This window comes from Ascaphus truei, unplaced genomic scaffold (assembly GCF_040206685.1).
Source record: "Ascaphus truei isolate aAscTru1 unplaced genomic scaffold, aAscTru1.hap1 HAP1_SCAFFOLD_964, whole genome shotgun sequence".
In the NCBI taxonomy this organism is placed as follows: domain Eukaryota; kingdom Metazoa; phylum Chordata; class Amphibia; order Anura; family Ascaphidae; genus Ascaphus; species Ascaphus truei.
In genome coordinates this window covers 1-15463 of record NW_027457303.1, presented here as the reverse complement: position 1 = coordinate 15463, position 15463 = coordinate 1, and the positions used below count along the sequence as shown (strand labels likewise).

The following is a 15463-nucleotide window of genomic DNA, read 5'->3' as shown; positions in this document are numbered from 1 at the left end:
GGCCCATGGCAAAAGTTGTGCCCAATCATCCTGAGAATTGGAAATGAAACACCTCAGGTATTTTTCCAGGGACTGATTGACCCTTTCTGTTTTGACCATTGGACTGAGGATGGTAAGCTGAGGAAAAAGAAGAAGAGATCCCTAGTCTTTTGGTAAAAGTTCTCCAAAATCTGGATACGAACTGTGACCCTCTGTCAGACACGATGGACGAAGGAATACCATTAATGCGAAAGATGTGATCAGTGAAGATATCAGCAAGGGCGGGTGAGGTGGGAAGTCCTTTGAGCGGGATAAAGTGAGCCATCTTAGAAAAACGATCCACCACTACTAAAATCGTATTCATCCCTTTGGACCTTGGCAACTCCACAATACAATCCATTGATATGTGTGACCATGGACGTTCTGGGATGGGCAGAGGAAGGAGAAGACCATGAGGCCTTTGATGAATTGTCTTGTTTTGCGCACAGACCGGACAAGCGTGCGTATATTCGAAAATGTCTTTGGACATCTTGGGCCACCAAACGTTGCGACGTATAAGGTCCAAAGTCTTTTTGTAGCCAGGATGGCCAGCTGCTCTCGAGGCATGTCCCCAATCCAGAACCTCGGGTATGAAATTAGGTCTCACAAAGAGCTTGCCCCTAGGGACCTTCAGGTTCTTTGGAATGGACCTTTGTGACTTGACGATCTTGTCAAAGCTTCTGAAGGAAGATGCGGCGAAAATCTTCTCGTGAGGTAAAATGGTCTCCATGGAATCTTCTGGTCTCTCTTCGGAAGAATGTTGTCTTGAGAGAGCATCGGCTTTGACATTTTTAGTCCCAGGAATATATGACAGTTGGAAATTAAATCTGGAAAAGAACAAAGACCAGCGGGCTTGCCGTGGACCCAGACGGCAAGCGTTCTCTATATATAATAAATTCTTATGGTCTGTGAGGATTGTGAACGGTTCCCTCGACCCTTCCAGGAGATGCCTCCATTCTTGAAGTGCCATTTTAACGGCCAGTAACTCTCTGTTCCCCACGTCGTAGTTCCTCTCCGATGAGGTAAATCTCTTTGAAAAAAATGCGCAGGGATGCAATTTTTCTTGGGGTGAAGGTCTCTGGGATAGAATGGCACTGGCGCCAGAATCAGAGGCGTCCACCTCCAACACGAAAGGGAGATCAGTGTTGGGGTGATGGAGAACCGGTGCGGACACAAAAGCCTCCTTAAGTGTGTTGAAGGCGGTATTGGCCTCTGGTGACCAAACCGACGGATCGGCCACCTTCTTCGTAAGGGCTGTGATAGGTGCAACAATTCTGGAGAAATCACGGATAAACTTGCGGTAGTAGTTCGCAAATCCCAGGAAGCGCTAGACGGATTTAAGAGAGTCGGGTCTAGGCCAGTTAGTAATGGCTTTTAATTTGTCCGCATCCATCATGAAACCATCGCTGGAAATAATGTAGCCTAGAAACTGGGTCGAAGTCTGATGGAAGGTACATCTCTCCATCTTGGCATATAAGCGATGTTCACGAAGGCGAGAGAGCACGTAAGATGTATGAAAGATGTGGTCCTGTAAATCCTTTGAAAAAAATCAGGATATCATCCAGATAGACTATGACAAAGTCGTTGAGTACTTTACGGAAGACATCGTTAATGAAATCTTGAAAAACGGCCGGAGCATTACACAGTCCGAAAGGCATCACAAGGTATTCGTAGTGGCCACTACGCGTGTTGAAGGCCGTTTTCCATTCGTCTCCTTGACGTATGCGTACAAGATTATAAGCTCCCCTGAGGTCCAGCTTGGAGAAGACTTTGGCACCTTGCAACCTATCAAAAAGTTCAGTGATAAGGGGGAGTGGGTAGCGATTCTTTACGGTGATGCGGTTAAGCCCTCTATAATCAATACAAGGTCTTAAAGTTCCATCCTTCTTCTTTACGAAGAAGAACCCTGCTCCAGCTGGTGAAGTAGACGGGCAAATAAAACCTTTCTTCAGGTTCTCCTGGATGTACTCGTCCATAGCCTTAGTTTCGGGGAGAGACAGAGGATAAGTCTTGGACTTAGGTAATGTGTAACCAGGAATCAGGTCAATAGGACAGTCATATGACCTGTGTGGGGGTAGAAGGTCAGATTGTACCTTATTAAATACGTCCAGAAACTGGTGGTAAACCGTAGGGAGGTTCGTCTCAGGAACGGTGGTATTCGCTAGGAGTCGCTGTGGTTCACCTGACCTTGGTTCCCAAGTGATGGGGTTGGTGGATGTCCAATTGATCCGTGGGTTGTGTAGTTGTAACCATGGCAAACCTAGGGTTATGGGTGTTCCCGGAGCCTGAATTACGTCGAGGGTCAGGGTTTCCTTGTGATTATCAGAGGAAAGTACAACCGGAACCGTCTCTAATGAGATAAATGCCGGCGTGAGTGGATGCCCATCAATTCCGATCAAGGCGATGGGGATCTTTTTCTCCACGAGCGGTATCTGGTAGTGTTTGGCGAACTCTTGATCCACGAAATTGCCTCCGGCTCCGGAGTCTATGAAGGCTACTGTGGAGACGCGGAACTTACGGCCTGAGAGGCACACGGGTATAGTGAGTTTCTTAGGGAATCCTTTTTGGGGAAGGGGACGAGGAGACATAACACCCACGAAGAGCCCCTTCATACTCACTGGGTGTTCCCGTTTTCCAGAGATGGAGGACATTCTTTGGTCAGATGTTTTTGCAGGTCCGCAATAATGGCAAAATTCCCCGGCGCGGCGGAATTGCCGTATTGGTGTGCGAACCCGTTGAACCCCCAACTGCATCGGTTCGGACGAGTCCAAAGAAGGACGGAGCGGTGAAGTGGACCTGGGGAGTGTAGTAGTGCTGAGAGAGAGAGACGAAGAGGTTACCGAGTGAGTGCGCTGGCGCTCCGTGCGGCGTACCTGAATACGTTGGTCCACTCTAATCACCAGAGTGATGAGATCCTCCAAAAGACCTGGCCTGGGTTGGAGAGCAAGTACATGCTTGATGCTGTCTGACAGTCCTTGCCAGAATACGGCGACGTAGGCCTCCTGTTCCCAGTTGGTCTCTGCTGCAAGGGTCCGGAACTCTATGGCGTATTCAGTCACCAGTCTTCGTCCTTGAGTAATCTGTAAAAGAGAAGAAGACGCCACCTCCCGATGTGCGGGGGAATCAAACACTTGCCTGAATTCCGTCTTGAAGGCTGAGTAATTCTGGGTAAGGTCATCTCGCCGCTCCCAGATGGGGGAGGCCCAAGCCAGTGCGCTACCCGTCAACAGATTATAAACGTAGGCCACCTTCTTTCGGCCAGTAGAAAACTGGTGGGGGCCATTTCAAATTGTACCTCACATACCTCACAGAGAGAAACGTTATATAATTGTAAAACGGCAATAAAATAGCCACAGAATTGCCGTTACTTAAGGTCATATGCTGAAAACGTCGTTACCTCTTTTTACACATGTGGTGTCAATTTCGGAGATTTACGATTTGCCTTAAACTCGCCATACCGTAGCGCGAGCTGTATAGCCAACTTTTCCTGGATACCTAAAACTCGCCATACTATGGCACATATTGGCGCGTTCACGTGATTCGGACCTTCTGGAATTGCACGCTATATTAGCATGGCGAGTTCCAGGTTCTCGCCACGTGTTTGGCGACTTTTACACTTCAGAAAACAGTTCTGGCGGATTTTAAAAATCGCGCCATTTTCTCACGCGTAAAAGGTTTTGTGGCGAGTTTTTTGGCCAGAAGATGGCGCAATTTCCATATCTATCCTCTCTGCATAAGCCCCTGTATGTACCTGAGGGACGTGATCTTCAAGTGAAACCACACGGGCTGAATCAGTCTCTCGCTGATTTAGGGCGGCAGTAGCAAAGGGACTGAGCACGTCTTATGCAACTGAGATGAATCGTTTTTTCCCTGTAAATCTTCTTTATAGTCTCTGTGCAACTTCTAACTTTATCCCCGGGGAGAAGTTTCTGTACGTTCTACATGTAATATTCTGGATCCAGGGTCATGTCTGGGGTATGAATGAACCCAGCTAGCTTCAACTCAGCCCTCTTTCCAAAGCACAACAAGTCCTGTATATTTTCTTCACTTTATTTAGGAAAGCAGCAATAAAAAACAGGCACTTGTGGATGAGATGTTTGTGTAGGAAAAGTGTATCTCTGTGGGTGCTTTGTAGTAAGGGGAGGTGAAAAGGATGAGGCCTTGCCAGTAGAGAGGTAACAGAAGGTACTCACTCAGCCAATGTTGGAAGTAAAAGGAAGTGTGTGGGAATTCTGGGTAGCAGGAATAGTCTTGGGACAGACCATCTGGAAACAAACAAGAGGGGAGGGCAGAATAGCCCATTCTGAGAAGAATCTTAGAGGTTGCTGTAGCAACTCACTGGCTACCTGCTCACAGGCAGAAAGGGCAACATATTGATACATCACACAGGCACGGTATGTGTGTGCGGAAACAAGTGCCTGCAGCTGAACTTAAGGAGCTGACAAGCAGAAGGGGGGTCAGGCAGAAATGTGATTCTTGTTCCATGATATGTAACGTCTCATTTGAAGGCGTTGTGGGTAACGCTCAGGTGACACGAGAGATGTGTGCGTGGGGGTGAATGCTTCTGTACACCACTATATATCTCACTATGGTGTCTGGTAAAGGTGACTCCCGAAACCCCACACTGACCATCACAGGGTTAAAGAGGTGACAATGACATGAGGTTTCCCAGGTAAAAAAAAACTGCTGCAGCAAAACAGCACCAACTTTATTACAGATACCATACATATCCCAATCACTACCAGTGTGTCAGTGAGTGTGCCAGGGAACGTTAGTGCAAGTGTGACAGTGTGAGTGTGGCAGGGAAAGTGAGTGTGGCTGTTAGTGTGAGACTGACACTGAGTGTGACAGTGAGTATAAGTGTAACAGTTGGTGTGAGTGTGACAGTGAGTATAAGTGTAACAGTTGGTGTGAGTGTGACAGTAGGAGTGACACATTCTCTTGATTTCAGCTTTGCGGCGTCTGTAAAAATGACACAAAGTTCTGTTATTAACACATTCTGCTACCTGGAGATTATTCACATGAAACCCCGATCCCTTAACCTATCCCCCAGTCTGTGGGTCAATGGCCCCTTAACCTCTCCCCCAGCCAGTGGGTCAATGACCCCTTAACCTCTCCCCCAGCCTTTGGGAAAGTGACCCCTTAACTTCTCCCCCAGTCTGTGGGTCAATGACCCCTTAACCTCTCCCCCAGCCTGTGGGTCAATGACCCCTTAACCTCTCCCCCAGCCTGTGGGAAAGTGACCCCTTAACTTCTCCCCCAGTCTGTGGGTCAATGACCCCTTAACCTCTCCCCCAGTCTATGGGTCAGTGACCCCTTAACCTCGCCCCCAGGAATAGTGCAATAGACAGTCACAGTGTAAGACAGGCTGTAAGGGAGTGAAGAGGTTAACTCCCTTCCCAGGCATCTAGAGGCTGCACGTGTGTCAGATGAGGTGTGAACAGTGAGGTGTGCACAATCAACTCCTGATGGAACAGGGATAAAAGACAGGAAGCTGTCAGAGACAGAGGGACTGCTTCCCTCCACAGAGGGAGAGGAAGTGAAACGTCTCCCAGCCGGGGAGAGTCTGGCTGCTATGGACCCTAGGACTGAAGGAAGCAGGCCTGTGGGGTCCAGCTGGGAATCACACCCAGGATAAAGATCGCTCCCCAGAACCGGCGCTCCTGATTGCGGTTGGAGCTACACAGAGACCCTGGGATAGGAATTCCCTGCATCAGATAAGACTTTCTATATTGCTCCTTAAATACTGTTGCATATGTTTTGGCTGGGAACCAGCGCCGTTAGCTAGGGACCTGCTGGTGTAGTTAGTTTCCCTAACGGGAATAGGATTTATTTCATTATTTTGTGTTTTGCCTTAAATGGCCTGTAGCCCCAATGTGTCAGTGGCTGTTTGGTGGCAAATAAACCTAATCCAGTTAATGTTCACCCTCAGTCTGTGCGTCTACAGGCCGCTCTGTCACAAAGGCACAGTGCAATCGGAATACACAGTGCAATAGAGAGGCACGGTGCAATAGAGAGACAGTGCAATATAGAGTCACAGGGCAACATAGAGGTATAATGTGAACGAGAGACACGGTGTAATAGAAAGGTATCTAGTCTGTGCACAGTATATAGAAGTATTGTAAGTGTTAAAGAGAGGTATATATTCAGTGTACAGTATATAGCAGTAGGTATTATAGAGAGGTAAAGTATATACACATGGTTATGTGTGTTGTAGAGTGATATAATGTGTCTATAGGGTGTAATATATTTATTTACTCACGATTTCAGACTGTCACTTTGTTATACGTTGGGTCGATTTCTGGTCTTACCGTTTCTAGAGGAGGAACACACATATAAATGACAGAATATCACAGCAGCCATCTTTTCTCCTGACGGACTCTATTTATATATATATATATATCATATATATCTCTATCTCTAGCGAAACAAAGAGAAAGAATCCCAAGGTAGCACGCTAGCATACAAAAAAGTATCAAACTGTATTAATCACATTTAACAAATAACAATAAAAAGGTTTTCAGTGTCCGCACAGCTGATGTAATACTGAACACTGAGAGAGAGGGTACAAAAGACCACAAAAAGCTATATGTGCATATGCACCAAATGCTAATCTAGCCGGCAGTGGCAGGTATCAATTAAGTAGAAAGCAGGAGATGTAGGCGTACTAAATAAGCTATGAGTGGTCATGTGAACACCAATAAGAAATCCCAAATGGGAAACAGACGTGTAGGACCCTAAAGTGTCCTGTCACTCGGACCGACCGGTCAGAAGTGCTGTGGGTAATAACCCTGGTAATATGCCCCAGAAGAAGTCTATACTCAGATGAAACTAGTAGGGTGCGGGTCTCAGGAGATGTCCCTTTTTTCTGTTATATTCAGGACTTTTAACTGTCTTTCTATTTGCTGCAAAGCCGCATTAAAAGTCTATTGGGACTGTTATATCAATCTCAGAATTAAGCCCTGTGGCTAATCTCCCCGAGTGAACGGAGCCAGCGGTATCCCCGTGTAGGGGAGTGACATCACCATCAGAGGACCCGCGCACCTGCTAAAGCAGTGACGCTTCCGCGTCGAGCGCACAGACGAGTGAGCAGTGACGCTTCCGCGTCCGAGCGCACAGACGGAGTGAGCAGTGACGCTTCCGCGTCCGAGCACACAGACGGAGTGAGCAGAGACGCTTCCGCGTCCGAGCGCAGAGACGGAGTGAGCAGTGACGCTTCCTCGTCCGAGCGCACAGACGGAGTGAGCAGAGACGCTTCCGCGTCCGAACGCACAGACGGAGTGAGCAGTGACGCTTCCGCGTCCGAGCGCACAGACGGAGTGAGCAGTGACGCTTCCGCGTCCGAGCGCACAGACGGAGGGAGCAGTGACGCTTCCGCGTCCGAGCGCACAGACGGAGTGAGCAGTGACGCTTCCGCGTCCGAGCGCACAGACGGAGGGAGCAGTGACGCTTCCGCGTCCGAGCGCACAGACGGTGTGAGCAGTGACGCTTCCGCGTCCGAGCGCACAGACGGAGCGAGCAGTGACGCTTCCGCGTCCGAGCGCACAGACGGAGTGAGCAGTGACGCTTCCGCGTCCGAGCGCACAGACGGAGCGAGCAGTGACGCTTCCGCGTCGAGCGCACAGACGGAGTGAGCAGTGACGCTTCCGCGTCCGAGCGCACAGACGGAGTGAGCAGTGACGCTTCCGCGTCCGAGCGCACAGACGGAGTGAGCAGTGACGCTTCCGCGTCCGAGCGCACAGACGGAGGGAGCAGTGACGCTTCCGCGTCCGAGCGCACAGACGGAGTGAGCAGTGACGCTTCCGCGTCCGAGCGCACAGACGGAGGGAGCAGTGACGCTTCCGCGTCCGAGCGCACAGACGGTGTGAGCAGTGACGCTTCCGCGTCCGAGCGCACAGACGGAGCGAGCAGTGACGCTTCCGCGTCCGAGCGCACAGACGGAGTGAGCAGTGACGCTTCCGCGTCCGAGCGCACAGACGGAGCGAGCAGTGACGCTTCCGCGTCCGAGCGCACAGACGGAGTGAGCAGTGACGCTTCCGCGTCCGAGCGCACAGACGGAGTGAGCAGTGACGCTTCCGCGTCCGAGCGCACAGACGGAGTGAGCAGTGACGCTTCCGCGTCCGAGCGCACAGACGGAGTGAGCAGTGACGCTTCCGCGTCCGAGCGCACAGACGGAGTGAGCAGTGACGCTTCCGCGTCCGAGCGCACAGACGGAGCGAGCAGTGACGCTTCCGCGTCCGAGCGCACAGACGGAGCGAGCAGTGACGCTTCCGCGTCCGAGCGCACAGACGGAGCGAGCAGTGACGCCTCTGCGTCGAGCGCACAGACGGAGTGAGCAGTGACGCTTCCGCGTCCGAGCGCACAGACGGAGTGAGCAGTGACGCTTCCGCGTCCGAGCGCACAGACGGAGTGAGCAGTGACGCTTCCGCGTCCGAGCGCACAGACGGAGTGAGCAGTGACGCTTCCGCCGTCCGAGCGCACAGACGGAGCGAGCAGTGACGCTTCCGCGTCCGAGCGCACAGACGGAGCGAGCAGTGACGCCTCTGCGTCCGAGCGCACAGACGGAGTGAGCAGTGACGCTTCCGCGTCCGAGCGCACAGACGGAGTGAGCAGTGACGCTTCCGCGTCCGAGCGCACAGACGGAGTGAGCAGTGACGCTTCCGCGTCCGAGCGCACAGACGGAGTGAGCAGTGACGCTTCCGCGTCCGAGCGCACAGACGGAGTGAGCAGTGACGCTTCCGCGTCCGAGCGCACAGACGGAGTGAGCAGTGACGCTTCCCGCGTCCGAGCGCACAGACGGAGTGAGCAGTGACGCTTCCGCGTCCGAGCGCACAGACGGAGTGAGCAGTGACGCTTCCGCGTCCGAGCGCACAGACGGAGTGAGCAGTGACGCTTCCGCGTCCGAGCGCACAGACGGAGCGAGCAGTGACGCTTCCGCGTCCGAGCGCACAGACGGAGTGAGCAGTGACGCTTCCGCGTCCGAGCGCACAGACGGAGCGAGCAGTGACGCTTCCGCGTCCCGAGCGCACAGACGGAGCGAGCAGTGACGCTTCCGCGTCCGAGCGCACAGACGGAGCGAGCAGTGACGCCTCTGCGTCCGAGCGCACAGACGGAGTGAGCAGTGACGCTTCCGCGTCCGAGCGCACAGACGGAGTGAGCAGTGACGCTTCCGCGTCCGAGCGCACAGACGGAGTGAGCAGTGACGCTTCCGCGTCCGAGCGCACAGACGGAGTGAGCAGTGACGCTTCCGCGTCCGAGCGCACAGACGGAGTGAGCAGTGACGCTTCCGCGTCCGAGCGCACAGACGGAGTGAGCAGTGACGCTTCCGCGTCCGAGCGCACAGACGGAGTGAGCAGTGACGCTTCCGCGTCCGAGCGCACAGAGGGAGTGAGCAGTGACGCTTCCGCGTCCGAGCGCACAGACGGAGTGAGCAGTGACGCCTCTGCGTCCGAGCGCACAGACGGAGTGAGCAGTGACGCTTCCGCGTCCGAGCGCACAGACGGAGTGAGCAGTGACGCTTCCGCGTCCGAGCGCACAGACGGAGTGAGCAGTGACGCTTCCGCGTCCGAGCGCACAGACGGAGTGAGCAGTGACGCTTCCGCGTCCGAGCGCACAGACGGAGCGAGCAGTGACGCTTCCGCGTCCGAGCGCACAGACGGAGCGAGCAGTGACGCTTCCGCGTCCGAGCGCACAGACGGAGCGAGCAGTGACGCTTCCGCGTCCGAGCGCACAGACGGAGTGAGCAGTGACGCTTCCGCGTCCGAGCGCACAGACGGAGTGAGCAGTGACGCTTCCGCGTCCGAGCGCACAGACGGAGTGAGCAGTGACGCTTCCGCGTCCGAGCGCACAGACGGAGGGAGCAGTGACGCTTCCGCGTCCGAGCGCACAGACGGAGTGAGCAGTGACGCTTCCGCGTCCGAGCGCACAGACGGAGTGAGCAGTGACGCTTCCGCGTCCGAGCGCACAGACGGAGGGAGCAGTGACGCTTCCGCGTCCGAGCGCACAGACGGAGTGAGCAGTGACGCTTCCGCGTCCGAGCGCACAGACGGAGGGAGCAGTGACGCTTCCGCGTCCGAGCGCACAGACGGTGTGAGCAGTGACGCTTCCGCGTCCGAGCGCACAGACGGAGCGAGCAGTGACGCTTCCGCGTCCGAGCGCACAGACGGAGTGAGCAGTGACGCTTCCGCGTCCGAGCGCACAGACGGAGTGAGCAGTGACGCTTCCGCGTCCGAGCGCACAGACGGAGTGAGCAGTGACGCTTCCGCGTCCGAGCGCACAGACGGAGCGAGCAGTGACGCTTCCGCGTCCGAGCGCACAGACGGAGCGAGCAGTGACGCTTCCGCGTCCGAGCGCACAGACGGAGTGAGCAGTGACGCTTCCGCGTCCGAGCGCAGACGGAGTGAGCAGTGACGCTTCCGCGTCCGAGCGCACAGACGGAGTGAGCAGTGACGCTTCCGCGTCCGAGCGCACAGACGGAGCGAGCAGTGACGCTTCCGCGTCCGAGCGCACAGACGGAGCGAGCAGTGACGCTTCCGCGTCCGAGCGCACAGACGGAGTGAGCAGTGACGCTTCCGCGTCCGAGCGCACAGACGGAGCGAGCAGTGACGCTTCCGCGTCCGAGCGCACAGACGGAGCGAGCAGTGACGCTTCCGCGTCCGAGCGCACAGACGGAGTGAGCAGTGACGCTTCCGCGTCCGAGCGCACAGACGAGTGAGCAGTGACGCTTCCGCGTCCGAGCGCACAGACGGAGTGAGCAGTGACGCTTCCGCGTCCGAGCGCACAGACGGAGCGAGCAGTGACGCTTCCGCGTCCCGAGCGCACAGACGGAGCGAGCAGTGACGCTTCCGCGTCCGAGCGCACAGACGGAGTGAGCAGTGACGCTTCCGCGTCCGAGCGCACAGACGGAGTGAGCAGTGACGCTTCCGCGTCCGAGCGCACAGACGGAGTGACGCTTCCGCGTCCGAGCGCACAGACGGAGTGACGCTTCCGCGTCCGAGCGCACAGACGGAGTGAGCAGTGACGCTTCCGCGTCCCGAGCGCACAGACGGAGTGAGCAGTGACGCTTCCGCGTCCGAGCGCACAGACGGAGCGAGCAGTGACGCTTCCGCGTCCGAGCGCACAGACGGAGTGAGCAGTGACGCTTCCGCGTCCGAGCGCACAGACGGAGCGAGCAGTGACGCTTCCGCGTCCGAGCGCACAGACGGAGCGAGCAGTGACGCTTCCGCGTCCGAGCGCACAGACGGAGTGAGCAGTGACGCCTCCGCGTCCGAGCGCACAGACGGAGCGAGCAGTGACGCTTCCGCGTCCGAGCGCACAGACGGAGTGAGCAGTGACGCTTCCGCGTCCGAGCGCACAGACGGAGCGAGCAGTGACGCTTCCGCGTCCGAGCGCACAGACGGAGCGAGCAGTGACGCTTCCGCGTCCGAGCGCACAGACGGAGCGAGCAGTGACGCTTCCGCGTCCGAGCGCACAGACGGAGCGAGCAGTGACGCTTCCGCGTCCGAGCGCACAGACGGAGCGAGCAGTGACGCTTCCGCGTCCGAGCGCACAGACGGAGCGAGCAGTGACGCTTCCGCGTCCGAGCGCACAGACGGAGCGAGCAGTGACGCTTCCGCGTCCGAGCGCACAGACGGAGCGAGCAGTGACGCCTCCGCGTCCGAGCGCACAGACGGAGCGAGCAGTGACGCTTCCGCGTCCGAGCGCACAGACGGAGCGAGCAGTGACGCTTCCGCGTCCGAGCGCACAGACGGAGCGAGCAGTGACGCTTCCGCGTCCGAGCGCACAGACGGAGCGAGCAGTGACGCTTCCGCGTCCGAGCGCACAGACGGAGCGAGCAGTGACGCTTCCGCGTCCGAGCGCACAGACGGAGCGAGCAGTGACGCTTCCGCGTCCGAGCGCACAGACGGAGCGAGCAGTGACGCTTCCGCGTCCGAGCGCACAGACGGAGCGAGCAGTGACGTTTCCCGCGTCCGAGGCACAGACGGAGCGAGCAGTGACGCTTCCGCGTCCGAGCGCACAGACGGAGCGAGCAGTGACGCTTCCGCGTCCGAGCGCACAGACGGAGCGAGCAGTGACGCTTCCGCGTCCGAGCGCACAGACGGAGCGAGCAGTGACGCTTCCGCGTCCGAGCGCACAGACGGAGCGAGCAGTGACGCTTCCGCGTCCGAGCGCACAGACGGAGTGAGCAGTGACGCTTCCGCGTCCGAGCGCACAGACGGAGCGAGCAGTGACGCTTCCGCGTCCGAGCGCACAGACGGAGTGAGCGGTTCCTGAGATTATCAGCCCCTTTGATGCCGCGATCTGAAAGCATGTTACTGATATGCCCGTTATTTCTGCTACATTGTACGTCGCCTCTGTTGCTTGCGCAATAATTTATTCATAAACGTACTTCACCATATTGGTATCTTTTTCATTTATAGGTTCATGTCGTGGTGGAATTGGAATATAGACTTGTTCACGTATTTATCCTTCAGGGTTGTATATCTGTGTGTGTGTGTCTCTGTGTGTGTGTGTGTGTGTCTCTGTGTGTGTGTGTGTGTGTGTCTCTGTGTGTGTTGTGTGTGTGTGTCTCTGTGTGTGTGTGTGTGTGTGTCTCTGTGTGTGTGTGCTGTGTGTGTCTCTGTGTGTGTGTGTGTGTGTGTCTCTGTGTGTGTGTGTGTGTGTGTGTCTCTGTGTGTGTGTGTGTGTGTGTCTCTGTGTGTGTGTGTGTGTGTGTCTCTGTGTGTGTGTGTGTGTGTGTCTCTGTGTGTGTGTGTGTGTGTGTCTCTGTGTGTGTGTGTGTGTGTGTCTCTGTGTGTGTGTGTGTGTGTGTCTCTGTGTGTGTGTGTGTGTGTGTCTCTGTGTGTGTGTGTGTGTGTGTCTCTGTGTGTGTGTGTGTGTGTGTCTCTGTGTGTGTGTGTGTGTGTGTCTCTGTGTGTGTGTGTGTGTGTGTCTCTGTGTGTGTGTGTGTGTGTGTTCTCTGTGTGTGTGTGTGTGTGTGTCTCTGTGTGTGTGTGTGTGTGTGTGTGTGTCTCTGTGTGTGTGTGTGTGTGTGTCTCTGTGTGTGTGTGTGTGTGTGTCTCTGTGTGTGTGTGTGTGTGTGTCTCTGTGTGTGTGTGTGTGTGTGTCTCTGTGTGTGTGTGTGTGTGTGTGTGTCTCTGTGTGTGTGTGTGTGTGTGTGTCTCTCTGTGTGTGTGTGTGTGTGTGTGTGTCTCTGTGTGTGTGTGTGTGTGTGTGTGTCTCTGTGTGTGTGTGTGTGTGTGTGTGTGTCTCTGTGTGTGTGTGTGTGTGTGTGTGTGTGTCTCTGTGTGTGTGTGTGTGTGTGTGTGTGTCTCTGTGTGTGTGTGTGTGTGTGTGTGTGTGTCTCTGTGTGTGTGTGTGTGTGTGTGTGTGTCTCTGTGTGTGTGTGTGTGTGTGTGTGTCTCTGTGTGTGTGTGTGTGTGTGTGTGGTCTCTGTGTGTGTGTGTGTGTGTGTGTGTGTGTCTCTGTGTGTGTGTGTGTGTGTGTGTGTGTGTCTCTGTGTGTGTGTGTGTGTGTGTGTGTCTCTGTGTGTGTGTGTGTGTGTGTGTGTGTCTCTGTGTGTGTGTGTGTGTGTGTGTCTCTGTGTGTGTGTGTGTGTGTGTGTGTGTGTGTCTCTGTGTGTGTGTGTGTGTGTGTGTGTCTCTGTGTGTGTGTGTGTGTGTGTGTCTCTCTGTGTGTGTGTGTGTGTGTGTGTGTCTCTCTGTGTGTGTGTGTGTGTGTGTGTCTCTCTGTGTGTGTGTGTGTGTGTGTGTGTCTCTCTCTCTGTGTGTGTGTGTGTGTGTGTGTGTCTCTCTCTGTGTGTGTGTGTGTGTGTGTGTCTCTCTGTGTGTGTGTGTGTGTGTGTGTGTGTGTCTCTCTCTCTGTGTGGTGTGTGTGTGTGTGTGTGTGTCTCTCTCTGTGTGTGTGTGTGTGTGTGTGTCTCTGTGTGTGTGTGTGTGTGTGTGTGTGTGTGTCTCTGTGTGTGTGTGGTGTGTGTGTGTGTCTCTGTGTGTGTGTGTGTGTGTGTGTGTCTCTGTGTGTGTGTGTGTGTGTGTGTGTGTGTGTGTGTGTGTCTCTCTCTGTGTGTGTGTGTGTGTGTGTGTGTGTGTGTGTGTGTCTCTCTCTGTGTGTGTGTGTGTGTGTGTGTGTGTGTGTGTGTGTGTGTCTCTCTCTGTGTGTGTGTGTGTGTGTGTGTGTGTGTGTGTGTGTGTGTGTCTCTCTCTGTGTGTGAGTGTGTGTGTGTGTGTGTGTGTGTGTGTGTCTCTCTGTGTGTGTGTGTGTGTGTGTGTGTGTGTGTGTGTGTGTGTCTCTCTCTGTGTGTGTGTGTGTGTGTGTGTGTGTGTGTGTGTCTCTCTCTGTGTGTGTGTGTGTGTGTGTGTGTGTGTGTGTGTGTGTCTCTCTCTGTGTGTGTGTGTGTGTGTGTGTGTGTGTGTGTGTGTCTCTCTCTGTGTGTGTGTGTGTGTGTGTGTGTGTGTGTGTCTGTGTGTGTGTGTGTGTGTGTGTGTGTGTGTGTGTGTGTGTCTCTCTCTGTGTGTGTGTGTGTGTGTGTGTGTGTGTGTGTGTGTGTCTCTCTCTGTGTGTGTGTGTGTGTCTCTCGTCTGTGTGTGTGTGTGTGTGTGTGTGTGTGTGTGTCTCTCTCGTGTGTGTGTGTGTGTGTGTGTGTGTGTGTGTGTGTGTCTCTCTCTGTGTGTGGTGTGTGTGTGTGTGTGTGTGTGTGTGTGTGTGTGTGTGTGTGTGTGTGTGTCTCTCTCTGTGTGTGTGTGTGTGTGTGTGTGTGTGTGTGTGTGTGTGTGTGTGTGTGTGTGTGTGTGTGTGTGTGTGTGTGTGTGTGTGTGTGTGTGTGTGTGTGTGTGTGTGTGTGTGTCTCTCTCTGTGTGTGTGTGTGTGTGTGTGTGTGTGTGTGTGTGTGTGTCTCTCTCTGTGTGTGTGTGTGTGTGTGTGTGTGTGTGTCTCTCTCTGTGTGTGTGTGTGTGTGTGTGTGTGTGTGTCTCTCTCTGTGTGTGTGTGTGTGTGTGTGTGTGTGTGTCTCTCTCTGTGTGTGTGTGTGTGTGTGTGTGTGTCTCTGTGTGTGTGTGGTGTGTGGTGTGTGTCTCTCTCTGTGTGTGTGTGTGTGTGTGTGTGTCTCTCTCTGTGTGTGTGTGTGTGTGTGTGTGTGTCTCTCTGTGTGTGTGTGTGTGTGTGTGTGTGTGTGTCTCTCTCTGTGTGTGTGTGTGTGTGTGTGTGTGTCTCTCTCTGTGTGTGTGTGTGTGTGTGTGTGTGTCTCTCTCTGTGTGTGTGTGTGTGTGTGTGTGTGTTGTCTCTCTCTGTGTGTGTGTGTGTGTGTGGTGTGTCTCTCTCTGTGTGTGTGTGTGTGTGTGTGGTGTGTGTCTCTCTCTGTGTGTGTGTGTGTGGTGTGTGTGTCTCGTCTCTGTGTGTGTGTGTGTCTGTGTGTGTGTGTGTGTTGTGTCTCTCTCTGTGTGGTGTGTGT

General features: G+C 54.5%; 1 long non-coding RNA gene across 1 annotated transcript; it reads right to left on the bottom strand.

Moving 5' to 3' along the window:
* Positions 1-4052: 4052 nt before the first annotated feature.
* LOC142486584 (uncharacterized) lies at positions 4053-7035 on the bottom strand. The gene is made up of 2 exons (XR_012799042.1): positions 6281-7035; positions 4053-4980 (listed from the first exon to the last, which is right to left on the bottom strand). It is a non-coding gene; the product is annotated as an uncharacterized LOC142486584 (long non-coding RNA).
* Between the last annotated feature and the right edge of the window lie 8428 nt (positions 7036-15463).